Source organism: Sparus aurata, chromosome 10, assembly GCF_900880675.1.
Source record: "Sparus aurata chromosome 10, fSpaAur1.1, whole genome shotgun sequence".
Classification (NCBI taxonomy): domain Eukaryota; kingdom Metazoa; phylum Chordata; class Actinopteri; order Spariformes; family Sparidae; genus Sparus; species Sparus aurata.
Window position 1 is genome coordinate 19,420,196 of NC_044196.1, and position 14,622 is coordinate 19,434,817.

Sequence of the window (14,622 nt, forward strand, 5' to 3'; positions counted from 1 at the left end):
TGGACCCACGAGATGCTGCGAGTTCAATATGCTGAAGCCGTCCTTGGTGTTTGTAGATATAACTACATACATTATAATTATATCAAATTATTGATTTAATAAGTACACAGACTGTTCTCTTCCAACTCACAGGCCTGCGTGAGTTCGTTTTTTAAAAAACTTTTTTTTAAACACGGGAACCTTGATATTACTTGCAGCTCACAGATATAGATATTTTGGGGAAATACATTACATGTTCTTGCTGTTTTGGCTGAGTCCAGTTTCCAGGCAACCAGATGAGAGTCCAGGAACCAACTGTTCCTAGCCAAGAAATAGTCCGGCACAAAACGTCCTGTAGTACGTCAAGTAAGGGATAATGCCTGACGAGGTGTCCATAATCAGGAATTATGGACGACACGGAGGCCTTTAATTGCTGATTATGGACACCTCAAAGGGCATTATCCCGCTTATACCATGGTCACTTGCCAAAGAAAAGAAATTAAGACCATTAATTTATATTTTCACGTGTTTTACAATAAAAAAATATAGTTTTTCACAAGCCATAACTTAGTTTCCCTGGTAACGCCTGAGGGTTTGACTAATACGTGGAACAATCATTACTCTCCCGTAAGGTTCTTATGCAACAGAAACGTCGTTCACTCCTCCAGTAAATAGGACGGACCATAGATACGACTTGACAACGGGAGATATTCTAGTCTGCTCAGCGATGAGCCAGAAAGCTAACGGTATGCTAGCAAGATTCACAGTCAATAACAATGCGTCGATTGACAAACAGTAAATATAATTTGACAGTATTTTTAACAACAAGACTAGCTAGCTAACCCGTCATGTCATTGTCTCCAAATCAATATCAAGATTTTCACGAACAAATGATCGGCCGTGTGTAACGTTACTGTGGAAACTCAGTGTTGGAAATAAAATATTCAGATTGATATGCTCTATGCCGATACGCCGGCTAGCCCATTAAGTTAGAACCGCGAACAGACAATTTGACTGGAACTACTTAGTAGGCGTCCATATATCAGGGATTAATGGCCACCCTGCAGCCAATCAGAATCGAGTATTCCCCCAGACCATGGTATAAACGGGTGTTTTAACATTTACGCATTTGGATGCATCAAACAAACACGATATAATATGATAATTAGCAAGCTTTAGAGGTGACTGTAGATTGGCTGTTTCCGGTCTTAATGCTAAGCTAAAAGTTAACTGCTGCTCCTGACAGTACAGATATAGGAGTGGTATTTATCTGTTTGACCAATCCCGGCATGGATTTGAATACATATGTTTCAAAAGATGACTCATAAAAAAAAAAGAAAAAAAAATCTTATTGGAACTTTCAGCTTCATCTCATGACCTTCATCAGAGGTTAAGGTGTGATTACTTGTGGATGGAAATTGTACGGAAAAAGTAAGCACTATCCACTGATGAAGGCCACCAAATGTGGCTGAAAGCTGGAGAAAATTTCTATTTCTAAAAATGTTTCTGTCACTACGATTTCTAAGACAAAGAAGGAACCTTCAGGCTCAAACCACATCCTAGTTTGTGCATCTACAAGTGTGTCAATAAAACACTGACCTGCAGCAGATAACTTTCACCCTGACAGGCAGATTATCAAGGACGTAAACGCACATGTTTTGCATCATTTTGGCTGATCGTCCACATGGATCCTGTTAAAGCAGCGCCTGAAAATGCACTTTTTTGAAACCTGGTCTCAGGGTGTCAAAATCCAAAAACGCTGCCCCTACGTTCTCAGGTGGACGACGAATCCGCATACTTTGCGTATCGATGACGCCACCGCCCCACACCTCGACCTCTAGCCTTCGACCTCTTAACCCCGCGACTGCTCATAACAACAACAACAACAACAACAACAACGGCAGACTACATGCTTGTGTTCGTGCCGCAGAAGATATTGAGCCTATTAGGGTTACTAGGGCAAAATATTATGCTCCTCTGCCACAACGCTGAGCGAAAAAGGATTATGGACAACAGACTAGCCATTTTCATCTTCTTCTTGTTTTGTTCAGTTTCTCCTTCTACTGTCTGTTGTATACAGTGCACAAGCTTTATGTGCATGCTCCGTCCCTTCTTCTCCGTTTTTGGTGAATTTCAAGCGCCACCTTTAGGCTGGAATATGAACTGCAGCGTGGTGAGTGGTTTTCAATGGATCCGTTTGGACGCAAATATTATTGAAACGATGCCAAGGAAGACGGGGGGGGGGGGGGGGGGGGGGGGGGGGAGGGGAGAGATCGTTTTGGTACATGTGGACATGGCCTTAAAGAAGAAAATGCAAATGTGACCATTCATAAGTGTAAGCCTATGCAAGTTCTTTGTTGTACTTCTAATATTGACATGACTCAGTTAAGACACACAAAGCCTTGTAAATGGAGGCTTATAGAGTCCTTTATATATTCTTGTACATATGCCTGCTTGTCTTTTAAGGCTGCTGGAGAAAGTAATAAACCTCATCCGAGACAGCTGTTAAGCATTCATGACGGTCCATTTACAAGTGCTAAGCAGCTCCTGAAAATAAACCAGGGATTTACAATATATTGATTGATAAGGCAAAAGCAACAGATCAACAGTGTAAAACTGGGCCAAGAGACGATGTCAGCCCCGTCTCCCTGTGAACAATGAAGTGTGGTGCAGATAGTGGTGACTTAATACAGTGTCAGTAAACATGACCGCAGCGTTACCCATTTCCCAAGCCGGCTCCCTGGAAAGGTCAGCTGCCTTTTCACTGGTCTTGGCGTCAGCAGAGGAAAACACAAGTGTGTGTGTGTGCGTGTGCGCGTGTGTGTGGCTCCTGTATATGCAGAGTTTCCTTTCTAGATTAACAGCTGCCTCAGCGAAACTTGAATTGTGTTTGAGGGCATTTAAGTAGCAACACAATCTTTGGTTTCTAAGATGTGATTTATATTCCACAAAGCTCCTTCAAAACAGTTTTGAAGCAGCGACTATGTAACTTTTTAAAGGAAGAATAATTAATTGTTGAATTCATAGCCAATAGAAAGCACCAGTGGACCTGAGGGGTTTTGTGGCTCTAACCTCAGCTGGTCTGAACGTTAGCTTTTGTTGGCTAATGTTAGCTTACTTTTGGTAAACATTGCTTCTGAGTCAGTTTTTCTGGCTTTTCTCCACTTGTGTTACTGTTGCCTTAGCTTAGCATTTTAGCAAAAATGCTGAATTGTGTTTTAAGAAGTAGCATTATGAATTCGCGACAGTGTCAGCTTTTCTCGAATAATTAAATGTTCGTCTTAACAATGAAAAGTCAAATTCATAGGGAATGCACCATTGCTCGATTCAGTATGCCCGAGGGATTTTGTGGCTGCTGCCTTAGCTGGTCTGGTGTGACCATAAGCTGACATTGGCTAATGTTGGCTAACTTGAAGTTACTTCAACTTCCACTCCTGCTATTGTTTTCTGTTTGCAGTTTAACCAAATGCTAACTGTAGTTAAGCATGTAGCTTTATCACTTTGCCACAGTGGCAGTTAGTCATTGAAAGGTTGACAGTTTGGCTTCAAACACACGGTATGTAATTTCTCTCAATCATAACAATGAAAACAATTCTTACATATTGCACCTTTTAAACATCCACCACTGCCAATGGAAATCTATGAGAGGTGACTTAAATGTTTGCAGACGAGGTAATCTATTCAATTTGTATTCATGTTTTGTCATGTTCCCCAACTTCTTTCCTCTCCGATGTGACATCTGATGTTTCCACAGGAATTATTCCAACAGGCGCCATTAGCTTGAAAGAAATAGCAGATTTTTCAGGACTTGAACAGTGTTGAAAACATTTGTGATAATGATAAGACACACAGCTCAAGTATACAACAAATGTAGCGTTATTTTTAGACTTTAACTGACATTGTTTATTGTATCTATGACTAGTAAAACTAGCTCAAAGATATTTGCACTCTCTATCTTTGTGAATGACTGTTTTTGCCCGTAGGTATATTTGCACACACACACACCGCACTGGTTTGTGCCTTTAACTGCCACATACATGCGTTAGTCATGGATTTCCTGTCATGGTAAATGAGGTTGGAGATGAAGCTTGTTGGTATCGAAGCAGTTGAGGGTTCAAAGTTGCCATTTAGCATGCTGTGAGTGGTCAGAGGGTGACACCTGGAGGGGGTGGGGTTTAACATTTGGTGGGTCAGGCAGCTCCCCTGTGATTTAGGATCTTCAAAAGGCCTGGTGGGAGTTTAAGGGGAAGCTTGAAGGTGATGGAGGATGATTATATAAGTGTAAATTTGTTTTATATGAGCAGTTGTCAGCTTTGGTAAGAAGTTAGTCATGCCAGAGTTCCCTGTTACGTTAAATTTGAATGTAAAGAAGGCTAAAGATTCATCTATGTGTGGATTATTGTTCTTTTTTCTGACAGATAATACCAACACCAGCTGTCACCATTATCTTTATCAAGGTCTAGAAGAGGTTTATAATCTAAAAATAGACGATTCTTTTGTCTTTCAGGAACTTCCTTTATCTCAGAAGAAAGACAAAGATGAATCTTGCGCTGGAGTAGTAATTGATGTCGGTGCTGCAGATAACCAGTTGCACATGATTTGAATTGAATGTCACAGTGTAGAGTTGCCTTTGTGTTGGTGTTACACCCATTTCGCAGTCTGTTTGACATCTTTCAGGTCCTTGTTCCTCATTGTGGGCCTTTTTAAGCTGCAGAAGGTTCCTGGTTTGTTCTGAATCTGCTTGCATGCGCTGCAGTATGCATCAGATTTGAGTGTTTTTTTTTTTTTTTTTAAACATGGGCCAAATTCAGAGCAGATATAAACAATAGGAATCATAAATCATCTCTATACGCCTTGAGAAAGAAAATTGGGATAGAAATTTGAGGCAATCAGCGAAAAAGATAAGGCATTTGTTCAGGGCGATGTGAACGTGGTCTTCCCCTGTTTTAATGGCAGTGTGTTTTTGGCTTGTTTGGCGTTTCAACAAACAAAGCCCTTCCCTCTGGCTTCAAGGAACATCCAGTACTCTGCTGGATGATAGTTGTCTAAGATACAAGGCCCCCCCATTTAGCATAAGCTTTTACATAACTTACAGATGCTGAAACTGGCTGCTGTGGTTTGAATTACACCGACTCGAATGTCATAAAGAAAACATGAGTAGATTCTTCTCACATACTTCTTGTCACGTACTCTATTCCTGCATGATCTATAACTCTCACTTCACTGAATATGTCTTTGTTTATGTAGCTAAATCGGAGATTACACTGGCTATGTCCGATCAGAGCAACAGCATTGATGAAGAGATTTATTTGTAAAGAAGGCTTCGACATTTACCTATGTCGCCAGTGCCTGCTTAAGTGCTGCAGGGAGCAGAGGAATTTGCATTTTGTGATACTTCCGTCGCTGCTGGCTGGCCACACTTCTATCAAACCAACACACACACACTTGAGGGAAGCCAGGCTTTCTTGCTCTCTGTGGTGCTGGAGCCTCAGAGGCAGTTTTGGGTTCGCTCAGGGGGCTGAAAGTGACAGCGTGTCAGAGTGAACGTGGAGTGAGTCATAATGTCCTGGTTCTGTGGCGTACAGATCAACAGGCAAAGTCATGTCCTCTCTGCAGACTGTTCAGAAGGGTTCTACATGCGCCAATAAAAAACAAAAAAACAAACTTAACTTGTGATTTAGAAGTCAAACTTTATTTAAACTCTGCAGCCAATCCTGTAACATATATGTGAAGTGAGCTACATAACATACTTTCAAAATAGACTGATCATATTAGCACGTCATGACATAAACAGTTTTTTGTCTTGGAGGCTTTAATCATTTCTTCACAAAAATACTGGAAACAATTGCCACCAAATGCTTGGAGAGGGGGTTTGAAAAGCTGTCTGTTTCATGTTTAAAGGTTCAATTTGTAAGATAGGTGACTTTGTTGATTGTGGGTTGGCTCAGCTGCCACCCCATCCCATAATGAGACTCAAAAAAAAAAAGACCTTCTCAAAGTGGCACTAATAAATACATTTTATAATAACAATGGATCAGCATCGCAGATGGAGAAATACCGCCTGACTCTGAAGTTTCTGTCAGCAACGTCATTTTTCTTTCATTTGATTGCAAAATTGATATTTTTGTTTCATCGACCTTATTTCAACCACCGTGGGCAGCTGTTTTTGCAAAAAAAAAGAAAAAAAAAAAAAAGAAAAACATTTGATAAACCCACTGTACACTACCTGCCCAACACCAAACTGTGGACTGAGAAAGTTAGCAGCGAGCGGGTGAATGTTTATCTGCTAAAAGGACAGGACAGATTTTCTCTAAGGAAGTGGTCGAGAACAAAACGGAACTAAAAGAAAAAGACATATCTTCAAAAGAGAGCATGGGTCCAGTTTTAGATAATTAATAATCTCAAAAGAAAGTCTGGTGTTGCGTCGCCGCACTGACGCCTCTTAGTTGCCTCTGAAAGTAGACAGCTGTTGCCCATCTCAATCAGGGGCTTTAGGGTCCGACCTAATGAGGCCGGTCACCAATCAGAACACTCTCCCCTCCAGTGTATTTATAAATCCACTGGCGATGTTTTCCATTTCCATTTTCCATCATGCTCCCTGTTGTGGCTGCTGCTGACCCAGTGCTGACATTGAAGTGGCGTGCTCAGAGCGTTTCTTATTATTACCGAGACCCGCCTGACATTCAGCTGGGCTCACCAGGGAGATAATGGTGCTTTATTTAATGGTTTACCCCACTGTGCCCACAGTCACCAGCCTGGCGGAGAGCAGAGATTGAATTTGAAGCCGCTGAGACAATCAATGACCTGAATCGGTGACATGTAGTCATTGTTAACTAGCTTAAACGAGCTATTGTTCTCTTTTCATGTCGTCAAGATGCAACTATTTCTTTTTAATATCTCCTCAGACATATTAACTTACAGTCTCATTGTTTTTCCTTGAACACCGCATCACTGTTGCATAACTTAAAGGTCCCACTGAAACGCATCCTTGTTTTACATTCTTGAATCTCTAATGCACAAGTTGTGGATCATTCATTCATAAGCAGGCAACACTATCAGCCAGTATGCGGATTCACTCATGCAGAAGGCACCTCAGTAAGAGATGTAGGTCACGGTACTCAGCTGTACAGTGTTTCCTGCTGCGAGTGGCCTACAGTAGCAGAACTGTTGCCTTCACCCGGTCCAGAGGGGGCTATTGTTGTCCCACTCGACCACACTTGAAGGTGTTGATCCCCCAAGCTGTCACTTAACGGGGTGAGCTCTTTATGATGGATATACACAAGCTGGTAACACTAAAAAAGCACAAAAATACCAATGTAGAAAAAAATTAGTCTAGATTCCTTTTTTCTTTTCTCACTTCCTCTTTATTTGGCTGTCAGGTAGAAACATAACGCTCAAATGGCTAGTAGATTAAGCGGTCACAATTTTGAAAATTGTCCAAGTCTGAACATTTTGTCTTTGTTAAGCTTCTAAAATGAGAGAATCTGCTACTTTTCTTATTTTCAGATGTCATGGGTGCTTTCGTGGACATATTTCATAGATTTTTGGCTACACGATGAATGATTTATTGCATCAGTCACTATCAAGTGCAAAATAAATCCACTATTTTCATCCACACACTTCTTCAGAATAAAAGGCTGAAAGGGGTCACAGCCTCGTCCTGTTATGAGAGTGGCATCCTGCTGTGATAATACTCGACACCTTAACACAGGAAGAAGCCAATGCCATGCCCTTCACAGAGGCCTAAAATTGACGCCGCGGCTTCGTCGCTTTGCATGTCATTTCCTGGCTAATCGCATGTATTTACTGAAGCGTCTGTTTTCTCAGCTGCTGCAAGCAAAATCTTTCATTTTATTCCTTGTGAGCCTATAGAGAAGACCTTAAGAGGTTTAATGCAGTCTCATTTTGTTTTCCAGACCTGTAGATGTTGAGCTGAACAGATTCACAATTTAGTGACAGCAGGCCAAGAGATGTTATGTCTACATTCTAATTCAGCCAAATGGATCTCTCTCTGTCTCTTTCTTTCTGTCTTTCCCTATCTCTATGTCCCTACATATATAAATATATGTATATATTTATGAATGATATTCAAAGTTGGATATGGGACATAAGGAGCAGTCACCTCTGATTTCAGGGACTTTCCCTTTGCAAAGGGCACGTGATGTGGTGGCCTGGGCAAGAGGGGCAAAGAGTGGTGTGGATTTCTTTGGCATGCTGTCCCCTCTCATGTCCGTCTCTTCAAACGTTCTTGCTCTCATAACAAAATAGTCGAGGCCAAACATAACGGGGAGACCTGGATGCAAGTGTGACAAATGAAGAAAACTGTTAGAAAAGAGCAGCATGAGGATGCATTCTATTGATGCTTGTGAGATAATATATTCCAACTATCTTAGAGCTGCTATGATCAATACTTTCATACTAACCGCATAACAATAACTACCAATAACAGCTTGTGTTTAGGAGTTGCTCATTGTGAAAAACCTGCTACCCAAATCAGTTCTTTTGAGTATTTTAGCATCTTTCAGCTTCTTGTCTTGTTTTTTTGGCCAGACTACTCCGCTGTTTTGGTTCACTCTGTCCGCTGTCACTAGCTTTCTTCCAGATTTTTTAGCCAAAGCGCTCTAAAGCGTAATGCTACTTGTCCAGCATGAAACGGTACACAGTTAAAGTTAGCTACTAGCTTATGAGCATTTTGCAGAAAGTACAAGAGACAGAATTTTCCCTCAAGAGTTGGTTGTGACCAAAAACAGAGCTAGAGGAAGAACACTGTTGGGAATACAGTCATCAGGTTGCCAGAAACACCATTTCCCAGAATACTAAAGCTGCTCCATATATTTTGGATGTGATAATAAGCAGCTGTTTGCTAACAAGTACGCCATTTCTACTTAACCATATCTTTCCACTGCCCCTATGTCATCAAAAGAAAGGCTTTATAGAGCTTCCTTGGCTGCCTACATTGATTAAAGGTGCAATATGTAAGATCTGGCCACCTGTTTTACTCATACTCCAAACAGCATACCACCAAGGTAACGGCTAACTGCTTCTTACTGTAGCTGCGGCCAGCTAGTAAGCTCAGTAAGCACTGCATCTAGCAATCTTATTAGTTTGCCTCGTCTGGACATCTTATGACAAATAAGAATAAGTCATGGCAAAACTTTTATGTCTTCCCATTCTGTTGATAATTTTAGCATTTTTTTGTGTATCTTTTAAACAAACATTCTTGCATATTGCACCCTTTAAACAATGATTTTTTTTATTGATCACACCAGCTCTCCTAATGGATGTAAACTTGATATCCAACTATCAAGCAAGCAGCTGAACTGTCCCCCTCCCCAGTGTCTTGGTTGGGTACCGTAAGACTGCGGTGAGTTCACTGCTAATCCGTCATAGTGCTGCTAACGGTAGCATGTCCGGACCAACAGGTGGGCCCTCGGGAGCCACTTGGCCTTCCCTTAATCTGTTCCAAACTGGGGCCAGGTTGTGTTACACATCAAAGGACCTGATAACAACAGAATGACTTTCATTTGCTTTCTTGTATCAGCAAGTGGGTCAAAGGTCAAATGAGAGTTCAGGCCCTCTGATTTGTTTCTGCTCTGTTTCAATCAGAGACAGGAGCTTGTTATGTTGTAAGATGCAGGCAGTTGAAAAGCATATTGTTAGTAAGAAATGAAGCATGTTGACTTTTTATCATGGTGATGTTAATCCTCTGTATTGCGTCACTTTGTTCAGATTAAATTAGCCTCTTTATTTGGATACCACTCTACAAATATCCTTTGCAATTGTCTGAAGTGTGCCGCTTATTCTTAGCTCCCAAACTGGCGTCCATATTTAGGAGCACCCAGCTTAAAAAAAACATCAGAATCCTGTCAGGCAGGAAGGTAGAAGACATACACAGGAAGCTGGCAGACTGCCAAACCTGCTGTCTGCTGTCAGCCACACATCGTCAGACTGAGACATTCCCATGCTAACGCAGTGACGGAAATGTACAAAACCATTAAATCTATCTTTAAGTGCCAGTGTTTAAAATGAAGCTAAGCACATTGAGCACACAGACATTGCCTTGTTTTGACAAATCTTGAAGCAGTACAAGTTTGAGAACGGCCTGTTCTCACTGTTCCTGTTCCTCACATTAATGTAATTTTAAGGCTTTTTCAAAGTCATTCAGAGGTCTGAGCTGTGGAGTGTGACACTCCAGCAACGGATCCAACAAGATGTAAATGCTAGTAATAATTAATCTTACACTCTTACAGCAAGAGTAAGGTGTAGTATTTTGTGTCTTTGACTGCTCATCACTTGCTTGTTTTGAGGGCGCAGGTGTTTTAAGTTGTCATGCCACGAATGAGATCCGGCTTCTTTAACAACAATGTACACGCAATATGAGCCTTGGTGTTTGAAAGACAGAATTACAGAAGCTGTGTTGCTAATCACTGTTGCGTAACTCAGCTAATCTAAAATCAGTCAGATCAAAGTCTCAATTCGGACAAATTGGATAAATGAAAGTAAGGACTAAGGACACTCAGGCGTTTAATGTGTAAGAACTCTTTTTCTTACATTAGTTTACCCATTTGTAGGCCATAAAATGAAACTCCTCAATGGAAATGTTCAAAGAGGGAACTTCAGATAACATAATTGAAAATAAAACTGAAATTATTCATGATTGAATTTACCATTTCCGTAGCCATCTGCTTGGAGGATTCAATTTATTACAGCTGTTTTTGCTTCTGTACACATCTGGTTTCCGTTTTTTGTAGCTATGTTTCCTTCTTTTATTTGTTTATCCACTTTGTGACAAGGTCAGGGAACACGGGGTACCATTACCCTAAAAGAGATGCTTCTCAGAAGTCCAGTGGGAGAGTCTTAACCCTCAGTTTTCCTTTCCTGAGGCCATGGCGGACAAGAGGAACACTTAATCCGAGTTGGGGTTGTCCAGGCTGCATTTTCCACACGCGAGAAGTAAATACTTTTTCCTGGTAATCACTGCTTTTACTACGTAATGGCTAATGCATGTTCTGTCCTCATGATGCTTTTCATTGTCCATTGTTAACTTGAACAAGTCTAGCATGAGATCCCTTCCTCAGACTCCGCTCCCCATCTTACTTTCTATAGACATACAATCCATTAACCTTATAACCAAAGGACCATGTCGGAGACAGAGCGAGCTAATTAAACAAGTGCTTTGCCTCTTCTTCTTTTTTCATCCTCTCCTCCTGCTCTCCTTCCTCTGGCCAGCCGCATATATCACACATCTCGTGTTAGGGGCTGTTATTGAAACATTCCTGGGACGCCCGGTGCAAGAATCGTCTCCTTTTCTGGAAGTTTTTAGATCAGACTTGGTGGGTTTTCACTCGTTTTGCTCTAGTTGCCCTCCCCTCCCCTTCAAGCTGTGGCCTAAGCAGAGGATTACTGGTGCCCTTTGAGGTAGTTTAGATGGGTAAAGGATACCCTGTTTAAGGTGGAAATGACTGGGTTCAACAGCCAAAGACAAAATTCTTCCCTTTTCTTACTGAAAGATAGGGACGTCAAAGGCTCTGTTTGGTAATTGAACCTTTTTTTAGTCTACTTTTGCAGCAGTACAAACTTAAAGGTGCCCTGTGGAGTTTTCATGTTATTTGAGTTATCAAGTCATTTTATTTGACCAAACATAACATTATGTCACACAGTTTTGACAAGAAAACTGTGCGACACGGCGACGTAATCGACGTAATGGTTAATCAATACTTTGATCATGTCACGTGCGCTGATGTAATGGATGTAAGCAATATTACTGCCATGCTCAAGCACTTGAAGCAGAATAATCCCGGGGTGGCTGGATTCACATTGGATCTGGCGGTGCAGAGAAATGATGCAGGTTGGTTAGTTACTAGTTACTACTACTAGTTACTTTTTGTCCCCACCCAGATGTAATATGTAGCAGGGCTGCGCAGATCACCAGTTAAGACTGGGTTATTTCTTTACTTAAATACTTACAAAATTCGTAATTGTTTGTTGATGATTGGAGATAAATTAATAAAATATTGACAAGTTTTGAAAGTTGTAAGATGTTATTTCAGGTAAATTGGTTGTTATATTAATTAAACAAGTCAAACAAATGTTTACATATGTTGATGTGCTTTCTCTGGTTGGAAGGCAAACTTTTGTAGGCGTGATGAGGAACATTTATAACAGTTTATGTATAAATCATCTCAAACATTTTGTCAGTACAAAATTTGCTTTTCAGATGTAATAGTTTCCAAAGAAATTAACACTAAAGTAAGATAGAGATACTTGAAAAACTTATACATAAAGGCACAATATGTAATTTCTACCACTAGGGTTCTCGTAAGTTGTAGGAGGAGTTGCACGGGAGTTGTAGTCTTCTTTGTTAAACAGCCACAATTGCTGATGAAATCTATCTGCATGATTCAGACAGAGGTAACGTTTTAGAAGTTTATTTACATTCTATTCAGTCACCTTCACCAACTTCCCTCTTTCCAAATGAAACCTTGAACAAAATCCTTGATTGTCTTTGGACTCAAAACCGTTCGATATACCACAAAAGAACATTTTTCCTTTCGACATCTTAATGCAGAAATGTTACGTATTATATCTTTGAGGACAGTACTGAAGTAAATGTACTTTGCATTTCAAACAAATATGCACCCACCTGAAACACTTTGCTCTTGCAGCTCTTACTCCACAGGGTACCCTTTACGTAATCAGAACCTTTATTCACACACTGTAAATCCACTCTTGGTTCCCTCTTGCCTAAGATGATTCAGCTCCACCTGTATTGTTTGCATAATCTTTTTGCTTCTTATTCACAATATTGCATGAAAGATAAAACAGTTGGTGGATCAAGTTTAGTTGAAACACGTCTGGAGCCTCGATGCATGTAGCTTAGCTTAGCGTGTGTGTGTTTTGTTTTGCAAGACTTTGTGATGACTGCAAATGGGACTCTGTCTCTATGTAGGTGGCTCTTCAGATATCTGAATCATGTTTGCGAGGCAAATGTTTTTCATAGGTGTTGACTCACACCTCACTGGGCGTAATATACTGTGTGTGTACTGTTCTTTTGTGTTTGTTTATTGATTTTGCAGTAACACATTCCTCTGCCATGTCCCAGGGCACCCAGGGGAGTTAGATAGCTCACCTGTCACCGTCACAGCAACTCAAACCTGCCAAATAAATTACACTTTCTTTTTGTAATCACACATTGGATTTTTTTTATAGAGACGTCAGATTCTCTCTCTCCCTGCTGGCCAACTGCATTAAAGTCATCTTGGACTTTTTGTGAAGAAGTTTCACGTGTTACTCAGTTGAATAAATGAAAGAGTTCAGTTTTTAAATTTGCACTTAAGACGGGAGGGAGTAACACACAAACACCTTCTCTGTCCCGGTCTCTGCACTAGCATGGTGGCATTTGTAGGCGGCTAATGACGTTTGTGTCTTATTAATGGCTGCTGATGAGCTGAAATGGTAGACTCTCCAGAAGCTTTGTTTACTTGCCTTTAATACTGACCCGTCAGCTTGACTTATGACACTGCCATATGGGCCCTGGGTGCAAGCCTGGTACACATTGACATCTCGTCCTTCCCCCTCCATCCAACTTTCACACAATTTTGGGCATCTAAGGGGCCGTCCAGACGGGCAAAAACGATAATTTTTTTCTCCGTCTTCCTCAGCATCGTTTCAAGAATATTTGCGTCCACACGGATCCACTGAAAACGACTGAAAACGCTGTAGTTCTCATTCCAGGCCTATAGGTGGCGCTTGACATTCACCAAAAACGGAGAAGAAGACACGGAGCATGCGCAGTAAGCTTGCGCGCTGTAGACAAAACAGACAGTAGACGGAGAAACCGAACACAACAAGAAGATGAAGAAAATGGCTAGTGCAAGGAAACCAGAATCGTTCGTGTGGACCGTTACTGAGGTCGAACTGCTGCTGCGACTCACACTCAACTAGAAGGCATGTAAGTTGCAAGAAAGGCTCAATATCTTCTGCAGCACGAACACAAGCATGTAGTCCGCCATTGTTGTTGTTGCTGTTATGAGACGTTGCGGGGTTCAGAGGTCAGAGGCAAGAGGTCAAGGGGTGGGGCGATGGCATCATCGTTTTGGAAAGTATGCGTATTTCCTGTCCACATGAAAACGGTAGGGCTGCGTTTTCAGATTTCTCCACCCTGAGACCCGTTTTCAAAAGTGCGTTTTCAGGATCCGTATGGACGATTGGCCAAAACGATGCAATACGTGTGCGTTTTCGCAAAAGAGCGCTGTCGTCTGGACGGGGCCTAATTGGTGTTTTAAACACGGTGCAATCAGGAGTTATTTTACAAGATGCACAGATATATTTTAAGTCAATGTAAGATGGCATCAGACATGAGTGGCCCCTGAGTTCATGTTCCTGAACCTCATGGTTCCTGAGGGAATTGGAAAACACAGAAAACTCCCTCCCCATCCATTCACCAAGTCCATACATCATAAATGTGTGAAAGCTGATAAGAGTTTGGCCAAGTGCCTGTGGAGCTAATGAACTGCTGACATGGCTGACACCGTGAGGTAACACTCTGGGTTAGAAAGGTTCACCACGGCATGCTCTTTGCTGAGTGACATCCAAGCGGTTACATCAGGGCAGAGAGGTCATGTAGTGAATAATGAGACTGGA

At 41.3% G+C, this 14,622-nt stretch overlaps 1 protein-coding gene across 4 annotated transcripts in view; it reads left to right on the forward strand.

Annotated features, from left to right (window-relative positions):
* stim2b (stromal interaction molecule 2b) overlaps positions 1-14,622 on the forward strand; it is a 48,731-nt gene that overhangs the window by 2,249 nt on the left and 31,860 nt on the right. The gene's annotated exons all lie outside the window — the stretch shown is intronic.